Here is a 20,042-nt window from a genome sequence, read left to right as displayed (position 1 = left end):
AGACCAAGGTTTACAGGACGCCTTTCAGAGATCTAAGAAGACAGAGTCTAGGGGTTATAGATTCACACTACGTATCGGTGTTACTAAAACATGGAAACACGATTTCAATCGGCTACATAGTACCACAGCCCATTCTCAAGGAAGGAAAGAATGTACATCACAGGACGTCTGGGAATGGGGGAAAGCGCAGGATCGTCCACTTGCCAAATATCGAAATTAAGCTCGTTGTTTCTCTTGACGCATGTCAAAAGATTACTTTCCGTTTTCTGTTTACCCATTTTCGGAATTGATAACGAACCAATCAAGCATACACTCTTTTCACGTCTTGACTGCAGTCAAATGGTTAAAGAGATTTCATCCGCGTCGTAAGGACACCTAAAAACTACCAGTTAGGATGCTAAATACAACTTGAAGAGCTACTTGATCGAGAAGTAGCGCCTCCGGTCTCGTAAACTGACAAACGGCCGGGAGAGCGGTGTGTTGACCACTTGCCCCTCCATATCAGCAACTAATGACGCCTGTGGATTGAGGATGACACGGCATCAGGTCGGTACTGCTGGTCCTTCATGGCTTACTCGGGCAGAGTTTGGATTTTATGATACTAAATATGGATAGTGTTTTCATTTTCAGTCATATTTTTTATTTTAAGTCTACTTACTTAAATTCTATAATTCCCTCACTAGTTCTATCACCTTCCATAGTGGGTTCTTTTGACTACATATTTTACCTTGTAGATGAATCATAGCAGCTAGGAATTTGAAATAAATCTTATTTCCTTTCGTGACAAAAATAAAAATACCTACAGCCGTTCTTACGATTTTATTTTATTTTGTCGCTGCCAGTTTCGACGCTTCATTGCGTCATCTTCAGGCTGTTTTGATGCGGTACAGTTTGATACGATCCCCATGCATAACCCATCAGTTGCCAGCATTACTGGATTCACAGCTAATGTGTCAGCACTCCAAACATCAACTGTCAACTCACAGTTCATCTTCAGACGGCTAGTTCACGCTAAAAAACATTTTACATTAGCTTTCAGTTTTTATTTTCCCAAATGATCAAATTTCCTTGGGGTAGTGGTGCTCAACAACCAAACAAGTTGTGAGACAAAATGTCTTTTTTATTTGTAATTGTGCCTCACAACGATTTTAAATGATGTAAACAAATAATTAAAATGAAGGATGTTTTGGTTACTCACGTTGAAAAATCAGCGCTATTACGTTCCAGTGCTGACTGCTTGTGATCATAGAGCATCGAAGACTGTATGATGTGCTCTTCTTATGTATATGTAAACACATAATCTAAAGCACTACTCACTCACAAAGAAGCTTCATAACATGGAAGTATGTATACAAATATGGCGATATCGCAACCATAATAATGCGAAAGACATCCACTCTCAGAGATACATACATGTATGTGACAGTAGATTCAGATGGTTCAAATGGCTCTGAACACTATTGGACTTAACATCTGAGGTCATCAGTCCCCTAGAACGTATAACTATGTAAACCTAACAAACCTATGGACGTCACACATCCATGCCCGAGGCGGGGTTCGAACCTGCGACAGTAGCAGTCGCGCGGTTCCGAGCAGAAGCGCCTAGAACCGCTCGGCCATCGCGCCAGACTGTGATAGTAGGAATTTGCAAATTTCTAATGTTCTGTTACTTATTATTTATATGAAAAGAGAACTGATTACAATTAGGATAAACAAATAAATCAGCCAGTTTGTTATGAAGTGTTACTACAGTTGTACTGTGTTAATATTATGGTATACATTGAAACCAATGTGAAAGAGAAGAGATGGTGTACATAAATAAATATTACAGCGTGCTCATATTATGTAAATACTATGGCATACATCAGAAGCAAAGTAGATGATCTGGGAAGGGTGTACATAAAAAAAATATTCCAACAGTGGATATTATATGTATATATAGCTGAAGGTATCGTATGACAAAGTAAGCTGTTATATATTATTCACCATTTCATGTTGGGTTAATGTCTGCATGTTTTTATTATTAGAGGGAGAAGTGTTTACTTCATTCTGGAAAGCAGGTGAATTAAGTTGTGAAGAAAGGCTGCATTGGCTAACTTGGTCTGTTCATTGAGGAGACCTCGTACGTCAGAAGAAATTTGATGTCTGAGACCACAGCGCGTGGAAAACGTTTCAAAATTAAAAATGAGTCCCTTCATAACAACAGTTCGCAGAGTCCGGTATACCTTTATTTTGCATATTGGTACGATAACAAGTTCGCTACCAAACAGTTGATAAATGGCTGCATTTGACAGATTTATAGTTAATTTAACGGTCTTTGTGGAGAAACGTACCCATTGTTACCTTCACCAAAAGCGAACAAAATGCTACGAGATAATGATCCTTTGATGAAAAAATGATCATTTTGAAAGCAATTAATTATGAAAGTTAACGGTAACGCACCGTATGCTCCAGTCGCCATTGTGTAAACAAAGCTTCTTTCTTCACATGTTATGATCGCGCATTTGTCATGGCGGTGTTGGTGAAGGACTACACAAGTGATAGATCCAAATCTAACGAAAAGACTTCAGGACAAACTGTTTAGTTTTCTGAGTGTATTTCTTAGTGTGCTATTACGCTTAAAGAAAACTAAATGAATTATTCATAAGGGATCGAGTGGTTTACGCTCAGATGAAACTGCTATGCTTATGTCTGAAAGTACAGTCAGTTGAAAGGCGGATCTGCACGAAGTTCAAAACACTAAGTGTAATACCTTTGAGTGAACTTTAAATGGGGCTTCTCTACAGGATGCAAGCGATAACTGTATAACAACTTCCCATAGAGGTGAAGGTGAAGCCGAGACAAACCAACTGGTATAGGAGACCTTTGGTCTATCACGCCTAAAACTGACCCACAAAAGATAACTAAGTTAGAGAGCATGAGTACCGTGCGAGATTTTCTCTAAAATGGTTCTTGAGTATTAAAAAAGACCCTTATTCGAACACCTACAAAAAGTAAACTTAATGTTTGTGTAAATTTGACCTCAAAATATAATGAATTTTAAAGGCGTAAGATTAAGGACTGAATCATTCTGTTTGTCTGGCCTGCTTGCTATGAAGCTACTGTGATCCTAAAGGATAAGCTTACATCAAAATTTAGGTGTAATTAGTTTTTGCATAACGTTTATAAAAGTCTTTCTTCTCTCGTTACCCTCACGGGAAAGTTTAAATTAATAATGTTAACGAAATAGCCGACTAAGCCGATGGCGTAAGAGAGCAAGAGGTTACTGAAAATCTCGCGAGGCGCTATTGCCAGGTAGCTTGGCTTGCTTTGTAGGCCAATTTGGGTTATCAACTTTCTCAACGAGACTTCAACTAAATATTGAACTACGTTGTAAACAGTTCTCGTTTACGAACTGCATGTTTTGTAGTGGGCGTACGTTTACGACTTTATTTTACCACGCTTCGACGATCCAAACTAATTTGTATTTAAGGATGTGAAAACAACAGAAAAAGTTTGACCCATGCACTTAAGATAATGTTTTAAAGTACCAATCTTGTGAGACAGGAGAAAAACAAGTCGTTTGTTTTACGTAGTATGTTTAAGATAAACCTATTTCATTCAATACTTTTAATACGTTTGCGGGTTCAAATAAAAATTTTTACGTACATATTCTGAAGCATTTAAGTGCAACTGAAAATAATAAATATTGTTAAATTCGTTCAAAAAAAAATGTCAGTATAGGTTACGAATCGACTGATACGACAAAGAGTTTTCCTACCTGGCATTCGATTCGGCTGATTCTTATAACTGTATAATTTAAAATAAATTATAGCCAGAGTTATGAGAATAAAATATCCCACAGTCGTTTCTTCCGAATGCATCATCTTGCCGTGGAATAATTAAACCGCAACTGTCCACCGAACTTCTCCGCAAGCAGGTAAATGACCTTCGAGCGCCGGACGAATTTCCGTTGAGGTCCGGGTCGGGTTTAAGTGGTTCGAGATGAGAACTTTGTCGGCGGTCAGAGAAGTTCTAGTGGAAGGATTTCTAGCGGTACTACTCTGGTGCGACGAAGGAAGAACGTTTGAAAACAATACAGATATTTCCAGAACAGTTTCGATAGCAATTCCACTCTCTTAGTATCAGATCAAACTAATGTTTAGAAATCTTAAGGAAAATTTGCTTAGGATTTCTATATCTGTTTTCCCCGTCGGAGTAACAGTAAATTATATTTGACTACTATCACGGACGCAGACTATTTGATAACGAAGACATCATTATTGTTTTGCCATGGTTACAATTACACTTGCAGTCCAAAAGTGTTCCAATACTCACAGTGAACTGTTTATCGCAGGATATGTGGTAACTAAGTGTTTCATCGATATTTGCTCATCAAACGAGATTCAAAATTAGGTGTGCTTTCCTCAGTTTAGCAGTCAATATGACGCCCTTTAAGAAATCTTAAATTACATTCTTGCTAAAAATATTCCGTTTGTAACAATACTTTCTAGTCGGCTGGAGTAGTCTCATTGAACATTAAAATTACTGATAATAGATGTGGGATGGAAGGCATACATTATCACGTTTACCACAAATATACTAAACTCCAAGATTACTTGTAACGCTGAAATTCTACAAGAAGTCTGTTTACATAATCTTCAATAAATAATAACATGCAGGCGACACCATATCCAACGTGGTATACTATTACCACTTACTGTTAGTTCGTGCAACCAAGGAAAATTTTAGCGAGGTTTCTCTTGTAGCACTATTGTGGTCTTGTTATTGACAGAAAATGACGCCCTGTTTACCACAGTAATTTCTACACACTTAACTTTATTTACACCATTATTTGTGATAAATTAGGTTGCGGAGGTATTTTCTCTCACTGATACATGGACATGCTAACGTACAGTCGTAAAGGAAATCGGTTTGTCCCCCTCATGTGTTCCTTAGATGTTGCAACAAATGATGAGGCTATTTTCGAGGGTGCGTTACGGTAGATGACAGAGTGTTGGTGCCTAGTTGCAGAACTAAGAGAGTTAATCTCGAAGGAGGAATTTGGAAGCAAATTAAAGTGCACGTGAGAAGGGTGAGTAACGAAATATTATCGTCAAACTCTACGTCGATGATGACGTCATTAGAGACGGAGCACAAGCTCAGAAAGGCGAATAATGGTGATGGAAATTTACAACGTCAACTCTGGTATTTGCCCTAAGCAATTTCAGAAAACTATTAAACACTTTAATTAGGATTGCTGGAACGGGATTTGAACCGCAAGACTCATGAATTTGAGACTAGTGCCTTGTCACTGCGTCATTTCACTCAGCGAGGGGACGTGAGAGAAGTCTCGTTAGCATTGCCACTGCAACCTGGGATAAATTTCTGAAAAAGTAAATGAGTAAGTAGTGCAAGTATTGTACAGGGAGGATGACACCAAAACCATTTATAAATATTTTATATAACAACTGAATTTATTTGTCGGAATATTTATGTTTCTGCTCTTGGTCACGATTCAAAAATGATCCAATTTCATTATTTTCTCTTTGTGATGTAAAATTAAAAATCAATTTAAATACGTATCTCATTCCACAAGTAGTAGTAGTTTTACGAAGATGAAATAGAGTGAAATGTGTCGTGCATATTAGTAATGGCTGAAGAGGAAGGAAACTTCTTATCACATTTCGTTTCCTGAAAGGCGTCTCAAGAGTATCATGACCTTAACTCCTCACTGTTCGAATTAATTACCAGTTAATTGTCGTTACAGGTCCACTTCTAAATATCGTGTCAACTAATATTTTGACTGATTTAAAGTTACAACATTGTTAAAAAGCAACAGGCGGTCATTTTATATCTATAAGATGCAAAGAACGCGGGAAAATCTCAGGATATAGATATTTTATAGTATAATTTTATCGCATATTATAGTCACATGTTACAGAGCTCGTGACTGTCAGCACCTTGTGCAAATATCTTCTGACAGGTGTGTGTGTGAGCATTTTGCGTTTTTTCTAGGGCGTATGTCACGAGCATTTTGTATTATGCAATTCTTGTAGGTGGGGAGCAAAGCGAGACAAACGATTGACGGCGGAACTAAATATCTCAGAAATCCGCAGTGTGACAGTCTGATTACAGTTTACATCGTACATACTTTCCATCAAGAGGAACTCAGTATCTTCATGCTCGATGTAAGTAGAAAGAAGTGTAGTACTTAACGCAGTATTCTGTACGCTAGAAACGCCGCTAAGTTTTCAGTCTTGATCGACAACACTAGATCTTTGCTACCTGGAGCGTTTCCTGTGGCTGTACTCGTTCTTTAAGAAGTATAAATTAGATTACTAAAGTAACAGTGTGTCAAATTATAATTCTTTAAACTACGATACGGAGCACGGACACACGATACTTGTCTTTGCACCCATCGCTGAATGACTCCATGATGTACAAAACAGTGTCTAGAATAGCAAACAGCGTATAGCGATACATCGATAACGGTTGTTTTGGTGGACGAGAAACTAGCCGAGAAATCAGTTCACTCTCTCCTCGTTGTCAAAACCGGAGTATATTTTGGGCAGCACATGTTTTCTTCATAATATTTTAAAGGTGCTTCAAGAATAATAAGTGAAAAATCAACAAAATTTTTATGTTTGTATTGATATTATGATTGTTATCAAATAGCTTTAAGTTAAAAAAAAATGGTTCAAATGGCTCTAAGCACTATGGGATTTAACATCTGAGGTCATCAGTCCCGTAGACGTAGAACTACTTAAAACTAAGTAACCTAAGGACATCACACATCCATGCCCGAGGCAGGATTCGAACCTGCGACCGTAGCAGCAGCGCGGTTCCCGACTGAAGCACCAAGAACCGCTCGGCCACAGTGGCCGGCTAGCTTTAAATGACGTATGTAGGGTAATTTACTAGAAAACATACTGAATGTTTTCAAGCACAATTTTATTTAAGAAGGAACCGGGTGTCCTTCACTGCCCACGCTATTTAAGATATTTATAAATGAAATTATCAATATATGCTAAATAAAATGAAGGATTCCATCACACCGAGATGAACAGTTTCTAACTGACACCTTTCTGCAGATGACCAGGCTATGTTCGCGTCTACTTAAACGACCTTCAACGAGCTGATGGTCCTTACATATAATGGCAAAACAAAAGGGTCTGTAATCTAACCACATCGACAAAGAAGACGAAAGTTGTGGTCTTTTGTGGAAAAGAACATCTAAGAGCTAAAACCATAAAAGATAATAACATATTGGAACAAGTCCATATATTCAACTCCCTGGACTATTATATCACTTATACTAATGACAATGATCGTGAAAAGATCTACAAAGGTAGTTACACATGTTAGAAGAACGGCCCTAAATTTTATCGGCATGCACGCGACAGGGTGTGTTCCTGATACGGATATGTTCTAAAACGCCGCGCTAGAAAATCGGTTTTTCTAATGCTCCTATCCCGAGTTATGTTGGTGATCAAAGGGTAGGGACAAGTATTTTGGATATCCCTTGCGCTAGAGACCATTTGTATAGTCAACCGAAGGATCGTCTTAGTGTGGCTATCCTACAATACAGGGTCAAAGTATGAATATTACACACTTCCTCCTGTTTAGGCAAATGGAGCAAATCGGGTGCTTCTCTTTGCACCTGATGTGGCCTACGCTGGGCTTAATGGGTCATATGGGAGCACCATTAGTTCATGGGCGGTTCCTTGGAAAACCCGTCCCAAGAAAGGAGTTAATTTGCTATATTTTCGCGTCATTTGCAGACCCAGCCTAGAATTCCGAGACGGTTGTACATAACAAATGCCTGAAATTGTTACAATATTCCGATTTCGAACAATTTTCTTGATATCTTTATCCGATTCCAAATTACAGATGTTCAGAATATTCATACTTCTACATGTAAATTGCGTTATGAAGCTAAATATAAGTAATTAATAACAGCAGAAAATTGGTCAGATTTTAACTTTATACTCTCTAGGCATTTATCTAGAAGAGTGAGGTCACCGTTTTCAAAAACCTTTATATGTTATCGAGAAACACCCCAAAATTTTGTTTTTCAGGTACCAAATCCCAGTTGCGGATTCCGAGACGGATATACGCAGCAAATGGCTGCAATTTGTACGATGTCTTCCTAACATCCAGATCTCGAACAACTTTGAAAAATATCTTCATATCTTTATCGATTTCTGAGATCCAGTGCTTCAAAGTAACCCAACCAGTACCCATAAAACATGCACGAAAAATCCAGTGTGAGGCGAAAATGTATTTTATAAAGTATTTCCGCGATCATCTGGGGACCCCATTTGTAGTACTGAAGTATAAGCTATTTTTATTTTTATTTTTTGTCTTTTGTACGTTAAATCATGTCTGATGTCTTAAATTAGTTCTGCGTTATTTCAATATCACGCAGGTAAACTATCTAAATTTTACTGGTCAATACGTTTATTTTCATATGAGTTACAGAACCAGAGAAAATGCTAATATTTGAGCACAAAAATTGTGAAAAAGTTCCTCTTTATTTAAAGGAATTTGACTGAAAAGTGGAGTACCAGCTGCGTCATTCTAGCTACTCCAGCCTCTTCAAAAATTTTGGCATACGAACACACGCACTATTTTATGCTGAAAGGAAGGCAGTGGCAGTGGAAAAGACACGGAAAAGTAATAAAACACTGGAAAATGGTAGACAGTGATTGTGTTATCGAAAGAGCGAAGGAGACATTCATAGTGTGAGAGAAAGAGAGGGACACAGTGGCAGCGTAACATAGTTAACAGTGACAGAACAGTGCTAGGAAAAGAATGAAGGAAAAAATGCCAGGGATTATTGGGGGGGGGGGGGGGGGATATAGAGAAAAAGAAAGAGAAAGTGGAAGTGGAAGGTGGTAAGAGGCAGTGGTAATGAGAGACAGAGTTTACAACAATGACAACGAGGGAGACAGATGATAGTGAGAAGAGACAGCAGCAGCAGGAAGGAAGGAATGAGATATTAGCAGTAAGACAGAGTAAGAGGGAGAAAGTGACAGTGAGATGAGACGGTATTAGTAGGACAGAACGACTGCAAATGTTGCTGTGATACAGGAGTCAATGACACAGAGGCGAAAAGAAACTATGACGGGAGTTAAGCTGAATGAGTGAGTGGGAATTGCCAAGAGGGAGTGGATGGGTATGAGAGAGTTACAGTGTGTATGAGTGGGCCACTGTTAGGGGAGGTTGTGGGAGTTTGAGGTGAGCTGCATGTGAATATGTTCGTATGCGAAAATTTTCGGGTAATTTTTTAAAGATGGTGAGGAAGGTAGAACGAGTCGCTGGTGCCCCACTTTTCAGTCAGAGTCTTGTAAATAAAGAGGAACATTTTCGCATTTATTGTGATCCGATAGGATCATTTTACCGCTGGTAATACTACAACCGTACCTTACTGCTCTGCTAATCCGAAGTATGGCTTTTAACGAGGAAACAGGTACAGAGAATTGAAGCGGCAGTGCCGAGACTTCTAAAATCCTTGGCAGGATACAAATTAGAAGATCACAAAAAGAACAGTGAGATAAAAGATGAGCTCCATGTTCTAGGAACAGCCACGACAGTCTATTACGTGTAGGCCAAAGTAGGCTAACAGGAAAACCCTGTGACTGCAGACCCAGTGGTATAAGAAGAATTCGAAGACCACGGAAGTGGTGCGACCAGCTTTAAATGCTTCGTTTCCGAAAAGGTAAGCGTCTCTAATCCAAAAATGTGCATTGCGAAGAGAAACTTAAGGACAACATACGTGGCCATTTGTAGCTAATGGGGAAGAAAGAAATAATATACGCAAGACACGTTTCCAAATGTTGATTTTCAAAGCCGGCCGGGGTGGCCGAGCGGTTCTAGGCGCTACAGTCTGGAACCGCGCGACCCCTACGGTCGCAGTTTCGAATCCTTCCTCGGGCATGGATGTGTGTGATGTCCTTAGGTTAGTTAGGTTTAAGTAGATCTAAGTTCTAGGAGACTGATGACCTCAGGAGTTAAGTCCCATATTGCTCAGAGCCATTTGAACCATTTGATTTTCAAGTACGTTAAATACTGGTCATCGGTCCTACTCTGTACGTAGTGTCACATAGAGGGTATATTCGAAAGATTTACACCCCTGGATAAAAGCTTGTAACTTTTCCAGAAATACCGTGCATATAATTGGTAAAATAAAAAAGATATAAATAATGTGTAAGTACATTTCTTTCACTGCCTTGTTTTAGTAGTAACGTTTTTGTAATATTTCCTTTCACTACTGTCAGTATGTGTTTTCGAGACACTTAACGTGATGTTTATTACTCAGAAACATTCCAGAATGACTATTTTCTTAAAGATACGCTATGAACTTCAGTTACTCGCTAACGACGTTACAACAATACATCACTCGCATTGTTAGTCGTTGTTTTAGAGCACTACATTATTTAAGAAGATAAATATTAAGGGCAGTGTACACTGATATTTGTTATGTTGGGTTGTTTTGGGGGAGGAGACCAGACAGTGAGGACATCAATCTCATCGGATTAGGAAAGGAAGTCGGCCGTGCTCTTTCGAAGGAACCATCCCGACATTTGCCTGGAGCGATTTAGGGAAATCACGGAAAATCTAAATCAGGATGGCCGAACACGGGATTGAACCGTCGTCCTCCAGAACGCGAGTCCAGTGTGCTAGCCACTGCGACACCTCGCTCGGTCTGATATTTGTAGCTAATGCCGAAGAATAAATCTACATGCACAAGCGAATGTTGTTGGAATTCCTTTTTCTTTTTAAAAAAGGTAAAAAAAGAAAGCAACGTAAACGAATGGAGAAAAATTTGTTTGTATTCTCCAATAGATCGTTTTGCGATCGCATAATGGCCACGACAAAACAGGCGGTGCCTCGCTGCCCTGTGAGCTGGACTTATTGGAACTATCGGCTCCTGTCTCTGTCTCTGTGTTGGGAGGTAAATTTTCTACTACGGAACCCATATAAACTGTCTGACATGTATTCCGGGAATGACGACCTAACAATAACGGCTTTGTTGGTCATATGATTTGGTTTTACGGCCTGCGAATTGCCGACCAGTGCTCTTTCCATCAGTCCAGTTTTCTTAGACATTACAACAGGACTACACAAATTTATGTCTCAACCGCCACTCAAATGTCTTAAGGAATGACAATCCAGCCAGGTCACGCGCGCTGGAACACGCAGAGAAACGAGGAATTTTTAAGGCACCAGAGATGCTACAGCTTTAACCACAGATACCCCAACGTAACTTAAGCCGAGGGTCACATGACGACTACCTACCTTAAACAATGGATGCTCTAGCTGTTTACAGACAGCAGCTATTTAGCCTTGTGTCTACTCACAAGCACAATTCCTACTATACATCACCTCGGAAGAATGCACTAAACCAAGCGATCCGAGAGTGACAACTACATGATTCTGGCGCTCCTGATAACGTAAAGCTACACTACTGAAATAAGATCTTACAAAGGAAAAAACGGGTGCCGGTGCCTTTTAAACGCCGCTAAGTACGAAGATATCGACACTTTCGCGGGAACGAAGACTCCAGCGACTGTTGTAGTATAGAGGCCAAACGCTACTTACACTATTAAGCTGCCACTTCCGTGCAAACGTAACACAAACAGCAAACGCGTGGGCTGTGCCCCGTGGAGCTACTGGCGAGAATAAATATGCGGTTGTGTGACGGCGGCCGGCTGGAGGAGAAGGCCTGAGCGCAGCAGTTGCGGCTGCGGCGAGGCCACGAGTGCGGCGGGCGTGCTGAGCGCGTGACTCGGCCGTGGGCCGTGCGCTGCTGAAACGCGACGCGCCGCGGTCGCCGCTGCTGCGTGCGGCGCAGCCGGCTGAAAATAATTCCGACGGGAGGTCCGCTGAGCGAGCAGCGAGCAGCCTGCAGCGGTGCGAGGCTGCGCCGCGCCCAGGCCCCTCGCTCCCCAGGCCTGCCGAGCTCGATAACGCCAGCCACAAAACTCCCTGTCACGTCCTAACGAATGAAAGGCCAGTCCCTCCGCCTACTAGCGGCACAATGAGCCATTAACTGGCCAGCTGCCGTTACGGATTCTACACTTATCTATTGGAATGTCTCGTTAAGTTCGTTCGCTTTTCGTTACAGTGCAGTCATAAAGAACTCCTGGCAATATACCACCACGCTGCACAGTTACGACAGAGTGGTTGCTGGCCTATATGCTTACTCACTTCACACACAAGGTCGTGCACAGTATAGCTAAACAAGGCGGATCGGTTTTGTAAACAAACAATTTATTTTCTGCTGTATACTCCATTATTTCTCTGGAAGTATATAAATTCGATTTTTCCAAGATGTGGAGATTTTCTGGTCGACGATCTATTCGAGGTTCAGTCTACAGTCCTCCAAGGAGGTGAGGCGTTTGCCATTTAGGAAATTCAGTAAGCAATAGAATACATGAAAGTTGGATGGGACAATGTCTGGCGAATATGGCGGTTGGGTTAACGCATCCTACTCGAAAGAACGCAGTTTGTGACAGGTCAGCATAGAGGCATGTGGTCTGGCGTTGTCGTGGTGAAACACGACTACACGACTTCGGGTCTCAAATTCCGTCGTTTCCCATCAATGGTCGCCTTCAGACGATCCAATTGCGAGCAGTATCTCTCGGAAATGATAGTCTCATCCGGAAGCAATTCGTAATACAGGAATCCTTCACAATACCACCACATGCATAGGAGAACAGTTCTCGGATGCGGCCCTGGTTTAGGAAACGATAGTGGTGGCTGCCCTGTCTTGCGCCGCGATTAACTCTTCCGGAAGTTGTTCTGCGCGATCCACTAGTCATCCCCAGTTACCAGCCGTTCCGGAAAAGGAGCATTGTGACTGCATCTCAACAAGGAACCACAGAGGGCACGCGCTGAATCAAATTCGCTTTCACTCACAAGGGGAGGCCACGACGTTTGGAACGCGGATTTACTGCAAACTTCGCACACTCGTAGTACTCCATGAGGATAACAAAATGTGTAAGCAGTAGCGCGTACTTGTCAAGCATTATTGAGAAAATCGCAAGGTAATTTCGGTGGTCAAACATATACCTGCGTGTGGCCATTTTTACCATTAAGCTGCGGCAGCCGAGTGGTTAGCGCTCAAGCACAGTAATCGCTGGATCGAGTCCCGAGCGTCAGTTTTTTTTTTTTTAATTTCAACAGAGTCATTTTCTTTACTATTTATATTACAATTGATATAATGGGAAAAATACGTGTAATCGGATGAACTTTTATTAAATTTGCAATGTTATTTGGCAGTCTACAAATTTTTATTACCACAAATAATATAATACACTACTGGCCATAAAAATTGCTACACCACGAAGATTACGTGATATAGACGCGAAATTTAACCGACAGCAAGAAGATGCTGTGATATGCAAATGATTAGCTTTTCAGAGCATTCACAAAAGGTTGGCGCCTGTGGCGACACCTCCAACGTGCTGACATGAGGGAAGTTTCCAACCGATTCCTCCTCGAACACAAACAGCAGTTGACCGGCGTTGCCTCATGAAACGTTGTCTTGATGCCTCGTGTAAGGAGGAGAAAAGCGTACCATCACGATTCCGACTTTGATAAAGGTCGGATTCTAGCCTATCGCGATTGCGGTTTATCGTATCGTGACATTGCTGCTCGCGTTGATGGAGATCCAATGACTGTTAGTAGAATATGGAATCGGTGGGTTCAGGAGGGTAATACGGAACGCCGTGTTGGATCCCAACTGCCTCGTGTCACTAGCAGTCGAGATGACAGGCATCTTATCCGCACGGCTGTAACGGATCGTGCAGCCACGTCTCGAGCCCTGAGTCAACAGATGGGGACGTTTGCAAGACAACAACCATCTGCACCAACAGTTCGACGACGTTTGCAGTAGCATGGACTATCAGCTCGGAGCCCGTGGCTGCGTTTATCCTTGACGCTGCATCACAGACAGGAGCGCCTGCGATGGTGTACTCGACGACGAAACTGGGTGCACGAATGGCGAAACGTCATATTATCGGATGAATCCAGGTTCTGTTTACAGCATCATGATGGTCGCATCCGTGTTTGGCAACATCGCGGTGAACGCACATTGGAAGCGTGTATTCGTCATCGCTATACTGGCGTATCACCCGGAGTGATGGTATGGGGCGCCTCTTGTCCGCATTGACGGCACTTTGAAAAGTGGACGTTACATTTGAGATATGTTACGACCCCTGGCTCTACACTTCATTCGGTCCCTGCGAAACCCTACATTTCAGCAGGATAATGCACGACAGCATGATGCTGGTCCTGTACGGGCCTTTCTGGATACAGAAAATGTTCGACTGCTGCCCTGCCCAAAACATTCTCCAGATCTGTCACTAATTGAAAACGTCTGGTCAATGGTGGCCGAGCAACTGGCTCGTCACTATACGCCAGTCACTACTCTTGATGAACTGTGGTATCGTGTTGAAAATGCATGGGCAGCTGTACCTGTACACGCCATCCAAGCACTGTTTGACTCAATGCCCAGGCGTATCAAGGCCGTTATTACGGCCAGAGGTGGTTGTTCTAGGTACTGATTTCTCAGGATCTATGCAGCCAAATCGCGTGAAAATGTAATCACATGTCAGTTCTAGTATAATATATTTGTCCAATGAATACCCCTTTATCATCTGCATTTCTTCTTGATGTAGCAATTTTAATGGCCAGTAGTGTATTTATAACCTTGTTTTCCATGTTTTGACGAAAAATACCATCCTGCAACTTGTAATGTGGAAAGCGACGATTAATTGCACATCTTTCGAAAGCAGTGTATGCCGGTCAAAACTTGCACGTAACAGATAGTTTCGGGCTCCTTGCAGGTATAAAGGATTTCTCAAATCACGGACAAGCACACATTTTCAGTATTAATTAATGCGTTTGGTCGTTTACTAGTCGATAGTTCTGAATATTATATTATTTGTGAAAATAAAAATTTGTAGACAGCCAAATAACAAACGGTTCAAATGGCTCTGAGCACTATGGGACTCAACTGCTGTGGTCATAAGTCCCCTAGAACTTAGAACTACTTAAACCTAACTAACCTAAGGACAGCACACAACACCCAGCCATCACGAGGCAGAGAAAAACCCTGACCCCGCCGGGAATCGAACCCGGGAACCCGGGCGTGGGAAGCGAGAACGCTACCGCACGACCACGAGATGCGGGCGCCAAATAACATTGTAAATTTAATAAAAGTTCATCCGATTACACGTATTTTTCCCCATTATATAGATTGTAATATAAATTGTAAAGAAAATGACTGTGTTGGAAATAGAAAAAGAAACTGACGACCGGGACTCGATCCATCGATACAGTGATTACGGGGCTTGAACGCTAACCACTCGGCTGCCGCCGCTTCATGGCAAAAATGGCCACGCGCAGGTATATATTTGACGAGCGAAATTATCTTGCGATTTTCTCAATAATGCTTGAGAAGTACGCGTTACTGCTTATACATTTTGTTGTCCTCATGGAGTACTACGAGCGTACGAAGTTTTCAGTAAATCCGCGTTCCAAATGTCTTGGCCTCCCCTTGTCAGTTCCAGAGGAACCTATACATCGCGAATATTTACATAACCCAACTTCTTCAAGTTCCTGGCTACAGTATCACGAGCGACATTAAGCTCCTGTGCCAAAACCCGCGTTCTCATGCGTGGATTGTTGACTATCATATCATTAAAGCGTTCCACGTCGTAACCGTTGGCCATCCAGATCGAGGCTTGTCTGTTGGGTGAAATTCCCTGCTCGAAATCGACTAAACCACTTCTGACACGCTCGAGTCGTTACTGCATCGTCCCTGTATACAGCACAAACCTTTCGGCGGCCTTGTGAGGTGGTTTCCCATTACGATAGTAAAACGGCATAAGATGTCGGAAATGTTCCTTCTTGCTTTCCGTAGCTTGTAAACACACGTCAACTCTGTTCCATCCAACGCCAGGTACAAACACAAACTGATACATCCAGTGGCGCGTCGCGTTGTCGACCTCTACGTCGTAAGGGCGGTTAGGCAACTGTGTTACCCCGGGTGAGGGGGGGGCATGGCGGGTGCAGACTTATGAGACAACCCAGTAGTTCCACGTGAGACAGTATTGCGTTCAATGGATCTATACTTCACAAGTCACGTTGCAGTGTGTGGCGGAGGGTACTTTGTGTAACACTGCCACTTTCCCCCTTCCCTGTTCGCAGGATGACGAATGTCGGCAAGCCTCCGTGTGGTCTCGAATCTCTCTTACAAGGGGAAGTCCTCAGACACGGCCAACCGATTCGGCTCAAATTTGGCAGGTCGCTTGAGTACAACCTAAAGCGAAGGAATCTAAGATATTTTGGGTCAACACCCCCGCAATTTTGAGAAAATCACCCCTAAAGGTTATGACGAGCAATCGACTTAAAATTGGAGGGATCGATAGATAATAGTAAATAGAGCATTTTTCATCATCAGATATGCGGTCCGCAAACGCAAACTTTTCCAGAAATCGTGGTAAGAAACTTTTACAACTGACACTTCTGTACCCACATGGTACACGCTTTTCGCCGACAGCGCTAGTAGCGCAACGGTGAAGGTAACTGGCCGGGAATCGTATATCCCGGGTTCGAATCTCGTAGAAACCTAGTGGGTGTTATTCTTTTCGTTTGTATTTTTCGATATCTCAATTGATAGGGATAGGGTGTCTTATGATGTCCGCCCAGAGCAGATGCACCGAACGAAAGCGAACAAAACGAGATTAAAAAAAAAAAAAAACGGCCAAGGTAACTAGCTGGAACTAGCTGGGAATTGGAGAACTCGGGTTCGGATCTCAAAGAAACCTAGCGGATGTTCTTCTTTTCGTTTATATTTTTCCATATCTCAATTGGTAGGGATAGGAGGGTTAATAAGGTAAGTATCAATAAGGAATGATAATAATAAGGTAGGCAAATAAATTTCTCAAACCTGTTGGGATAGTAAACAACTAAAATGTTACTCCAGGTCACTTTACAATGGCTCTTCCAGTCACTGTTACGTGTCCTCACTTTTCTTCAAACAACTAGATGGATGGTTCTTGTCATATAAACATTCGATACAAATATACTCACGGCACCAAGAACATATAATGAACGTAATCTTTCGACAGCTACACTGTTCCTTCCGAAGAGTAGGCGGAAAACAAACTTGGTTTACATTTAAAAACATGTCTTTTTCGGGAATTAATTTTGATGCGCACCACGCATGTGATATTATTGCCTGAAAAATCGGTGCTGAAAGTTGGTTATGAATTATGCTGTGAATAGTTATTGCATCTGTGCGGTTGTGCCATCCCCGCTGGGTTTCCAGAAGCACACTGCAACTCTGAAGCCTGGAAATAAAGTTTTTAACCCGGCGATAGAAATAAACATCACACAGCTGGCACACAAGTGTGCAGTTTGGCGGTATTACTTTTACTGTGCACGTCGGCTGACCCTCGTCACATGTTACTTACGGAAGAACACTGTATTCATTCAAAAACGTATTTCATTCGGCGCATTAACGATGGAAAAATCACTACATCTATCCGAGAGGTTCACGGCAGCCTAATGACGGAAAACAACTCTTTCAGATTGACTTCTATAAGGCTCGTGCTGGACACCTTCACTCTTGCAGGTTCACAATTATCATATGACGAAGAGGCAACAGGGACAACATAACTCTCCCACGTGTATTCTGCACCGTGCCTCGCTGTAAACAAGCGTCGTGCGGTTGGCTATCTGTAATCCCTCGTGAGGAATTCGTGGCACTCTTACTCGTAGTTGTTTTCATGTGACAAAGCTTAAAAGTTTAATACTTTACTAACACACGGCGTTTGGGATATTAGTTTGCCTACCTTATTATTATTATTCCTTATTCGATCACCTCTATTCCCTCTATCAGTCCTATCTAGTACGGATACCCTACTGACGAGAAATATTCAAGCACTGGTCGAACGAGCGTTTTGTAAACCGATTCCTTGGCTGATGGACTGCATTTTCTGAGGATTCTTCTAGTGAATCGCAATCTGGCAGTAGCCTCACTCGCAATTAATTTCACGTGGTTGTTACATTTCAAATCGGTCCGTGTGCTTATTACTAGGTGTTTTAGGGAACTAACTGCTTTCAGTGACTGTTCTGCAATTGTGTAATCCTATATTAAGGAGTCTTTCGGCCTATGTATTTGCAATACGTTACATTTGTTTATTGCATGTTGAGTATCAAATGCCAGTTCCACCAGGCGTCGATCCTCTAGATGTCCTCCTGCCTCTCGCTACAGTTTTCTAGCGTCGCGTATTCTCTGTATACAACAGTTCCATCCGCGAAGATCCTCATTCAAATTCCGACGATATCTACTGGATCATGTACGGACATTGTGAAAAGTAATGGCCCTATCACACTAACCTGGGGCAAGCCTGAAGTTACTTTTACGTCTGAAAGTTTTTCTCCGTTCAAATATATTGTGCTTTGTGCAACGAATTCAAAGATGCACTATAGTGCGATCTTCTTATGTGAAACAGTTTTGGAAAAAGACGTTTAGTATTTTCGTTCTCCGTTTCACTGCCATTATGATCACAGAGTGTCTGCTTCGATCTTTTTACCGATTTAACATAAGACCAAAACTCCTTAGGATTTGGTGTCAGGCCCGTAGGTAGAATTTTACTTTCGAATTCGTTGAAAGCTTTACGCTTGATTCTTCATACGCTAATTTTGCTTTCGTTTAAGTTTCTTTTGTCTGTGAGGATTTGACTATGTTTAAATTTGCAGTGAAAGAGCTGTCTGCTTTCGTAACAGTTTTCTGATGCGGCCGTTTAATCACGGCTGGTTTTTCCCATGCCTGACAACTCTGCTTGACACGTAGCTATCTAAGGTATTGCACAATGCTCTAGAACTTTGTCCATTGATATTCAACATTGTTAATGCTAGAAATGAAATTTTCTTGCAGGCCGCTCACGTAATCTGAAATCTGTTTCTTGTCGCTATTGCTAAGCAGAAAGATCTTCCTCCTATTTACAGCCGCGTTCAGTGATGCCATAACGGCCTTGTGATTACTTATTACCTGTTCTACGCTCAGTCGGAAATTTTGCTTCTGTTTACCACCAGAATGTCTAAGATGTAATCCTCACGAGTCAGTTCTCTGATTAATTGCTCAAGGTAAATTTCGGATACAGAGCTTTCAACGATTTCACAATGTCATAGCCAACCAAATATTCCACAGATGACACGGACAGGGTTGTTTTACTTCCTCTTGTTCTTCCTCTTCCGCCGTTTTCCCGTTTCTTCTATTGGGTCGCCATTGTTATATGGACTGAGGCAATGCTAGTGGGGTCGGTGACCGGATGTCTTTACTGATGTCACCACTCCCCTCGGGACGGGATCTGTATAGCCCATCTGTTCACGTCTGATAACTCTATGTTCAAGTGTGAGAAAGTTTCTTAAATATTCGCGTAGCGTGCATTTGAGGCGGGAAGAGGGTACCAGCCTGTTATGTTGGATGTGGCAAACCGCCTACACCAGCCGTCGTCGTCCATGCGCGAGGCTGATTCAATCCAGGATAGGCTCTTTGTCCCGCACCCAGGAAGCAGCTCTGTAGCGCCCTCGGATATCAGGGTGAGTCGGACGCTGACAGGGTTCCTCGCCGAAAGATTGTACCCCTATTACACCGAGTATCTGCAGTACACTCGTGGATATTTCTGTCAACACTGAATTATTGCTATTATACTGTGAGAGACTAACAAAGGTTCGTAGCATATTAACGAGCAATTCTTAAATTCCGATAGTGTGGACGAAACCCCTTTTTGCTTTTTACATTCCAAGAGTAAGTAGTATGGACCAAAAAAAGAAAATGAAGATACTCCAAGAGCTATGAATACTTGTTCAGAAAAAATGGTGTGTTTCACATTAGCAAAGATGAGTAAGTGCTCATAGCTCTTAAGGTATGTACCATGGACCCCATTTTATTAGAGTTTTTTGCTTCGACTGATTGTTCCTGTCATGTCCTTGAATGCTGACAATTCCTCCAGGGACGCCCAGTAAAAGGAAATAGG

At 41.9% G+C, this 20,042-nt stretch overlaps 1 protein-coding gene across 1 annotated transcript in view; it reads right to left on the bottom strand.

The window, feature by feature from the left end:
* The window catches only part of LOC124556264, a 457,762-nt gene extending 446,110 nt beyond the window's left edge, over nucleotides 1–11,652 (bottom strand). The window contains exon 1 of the mRNA XM_047130250.1: nucleotides 11,587–11,652. The gene's annotated coding sequence lies outside the window, so the exon portion shown is untranslated. The remainder of the gene's footprint in view (nucleotides 1–11,586) is intronic.
* Between the last annotated feature and the right edge of the window lie 8,390 nt (nucleotides 11,653–20,042).

Source organism: Schistocerca americana, chromosome X (genome assembly GCF_021461395.2).
Source record: "Schistocerca americana isolate TAMUIC-IGC-003095 chromosome X, iqSchAmer2.1, whole genome shotgun sequence".
In the NCBI taxonomy this organism is placed as follows: Eukaryota; Metazoa; Arthropoda; class Insecta; order Orthoptera; family Acrididae; genus Schistocerca; species Schistocerca americana.
Note: the sequence above shows the minus strand (reverse complement) of the source record. Positions and strands in the feature narration are given on the sequence as shown.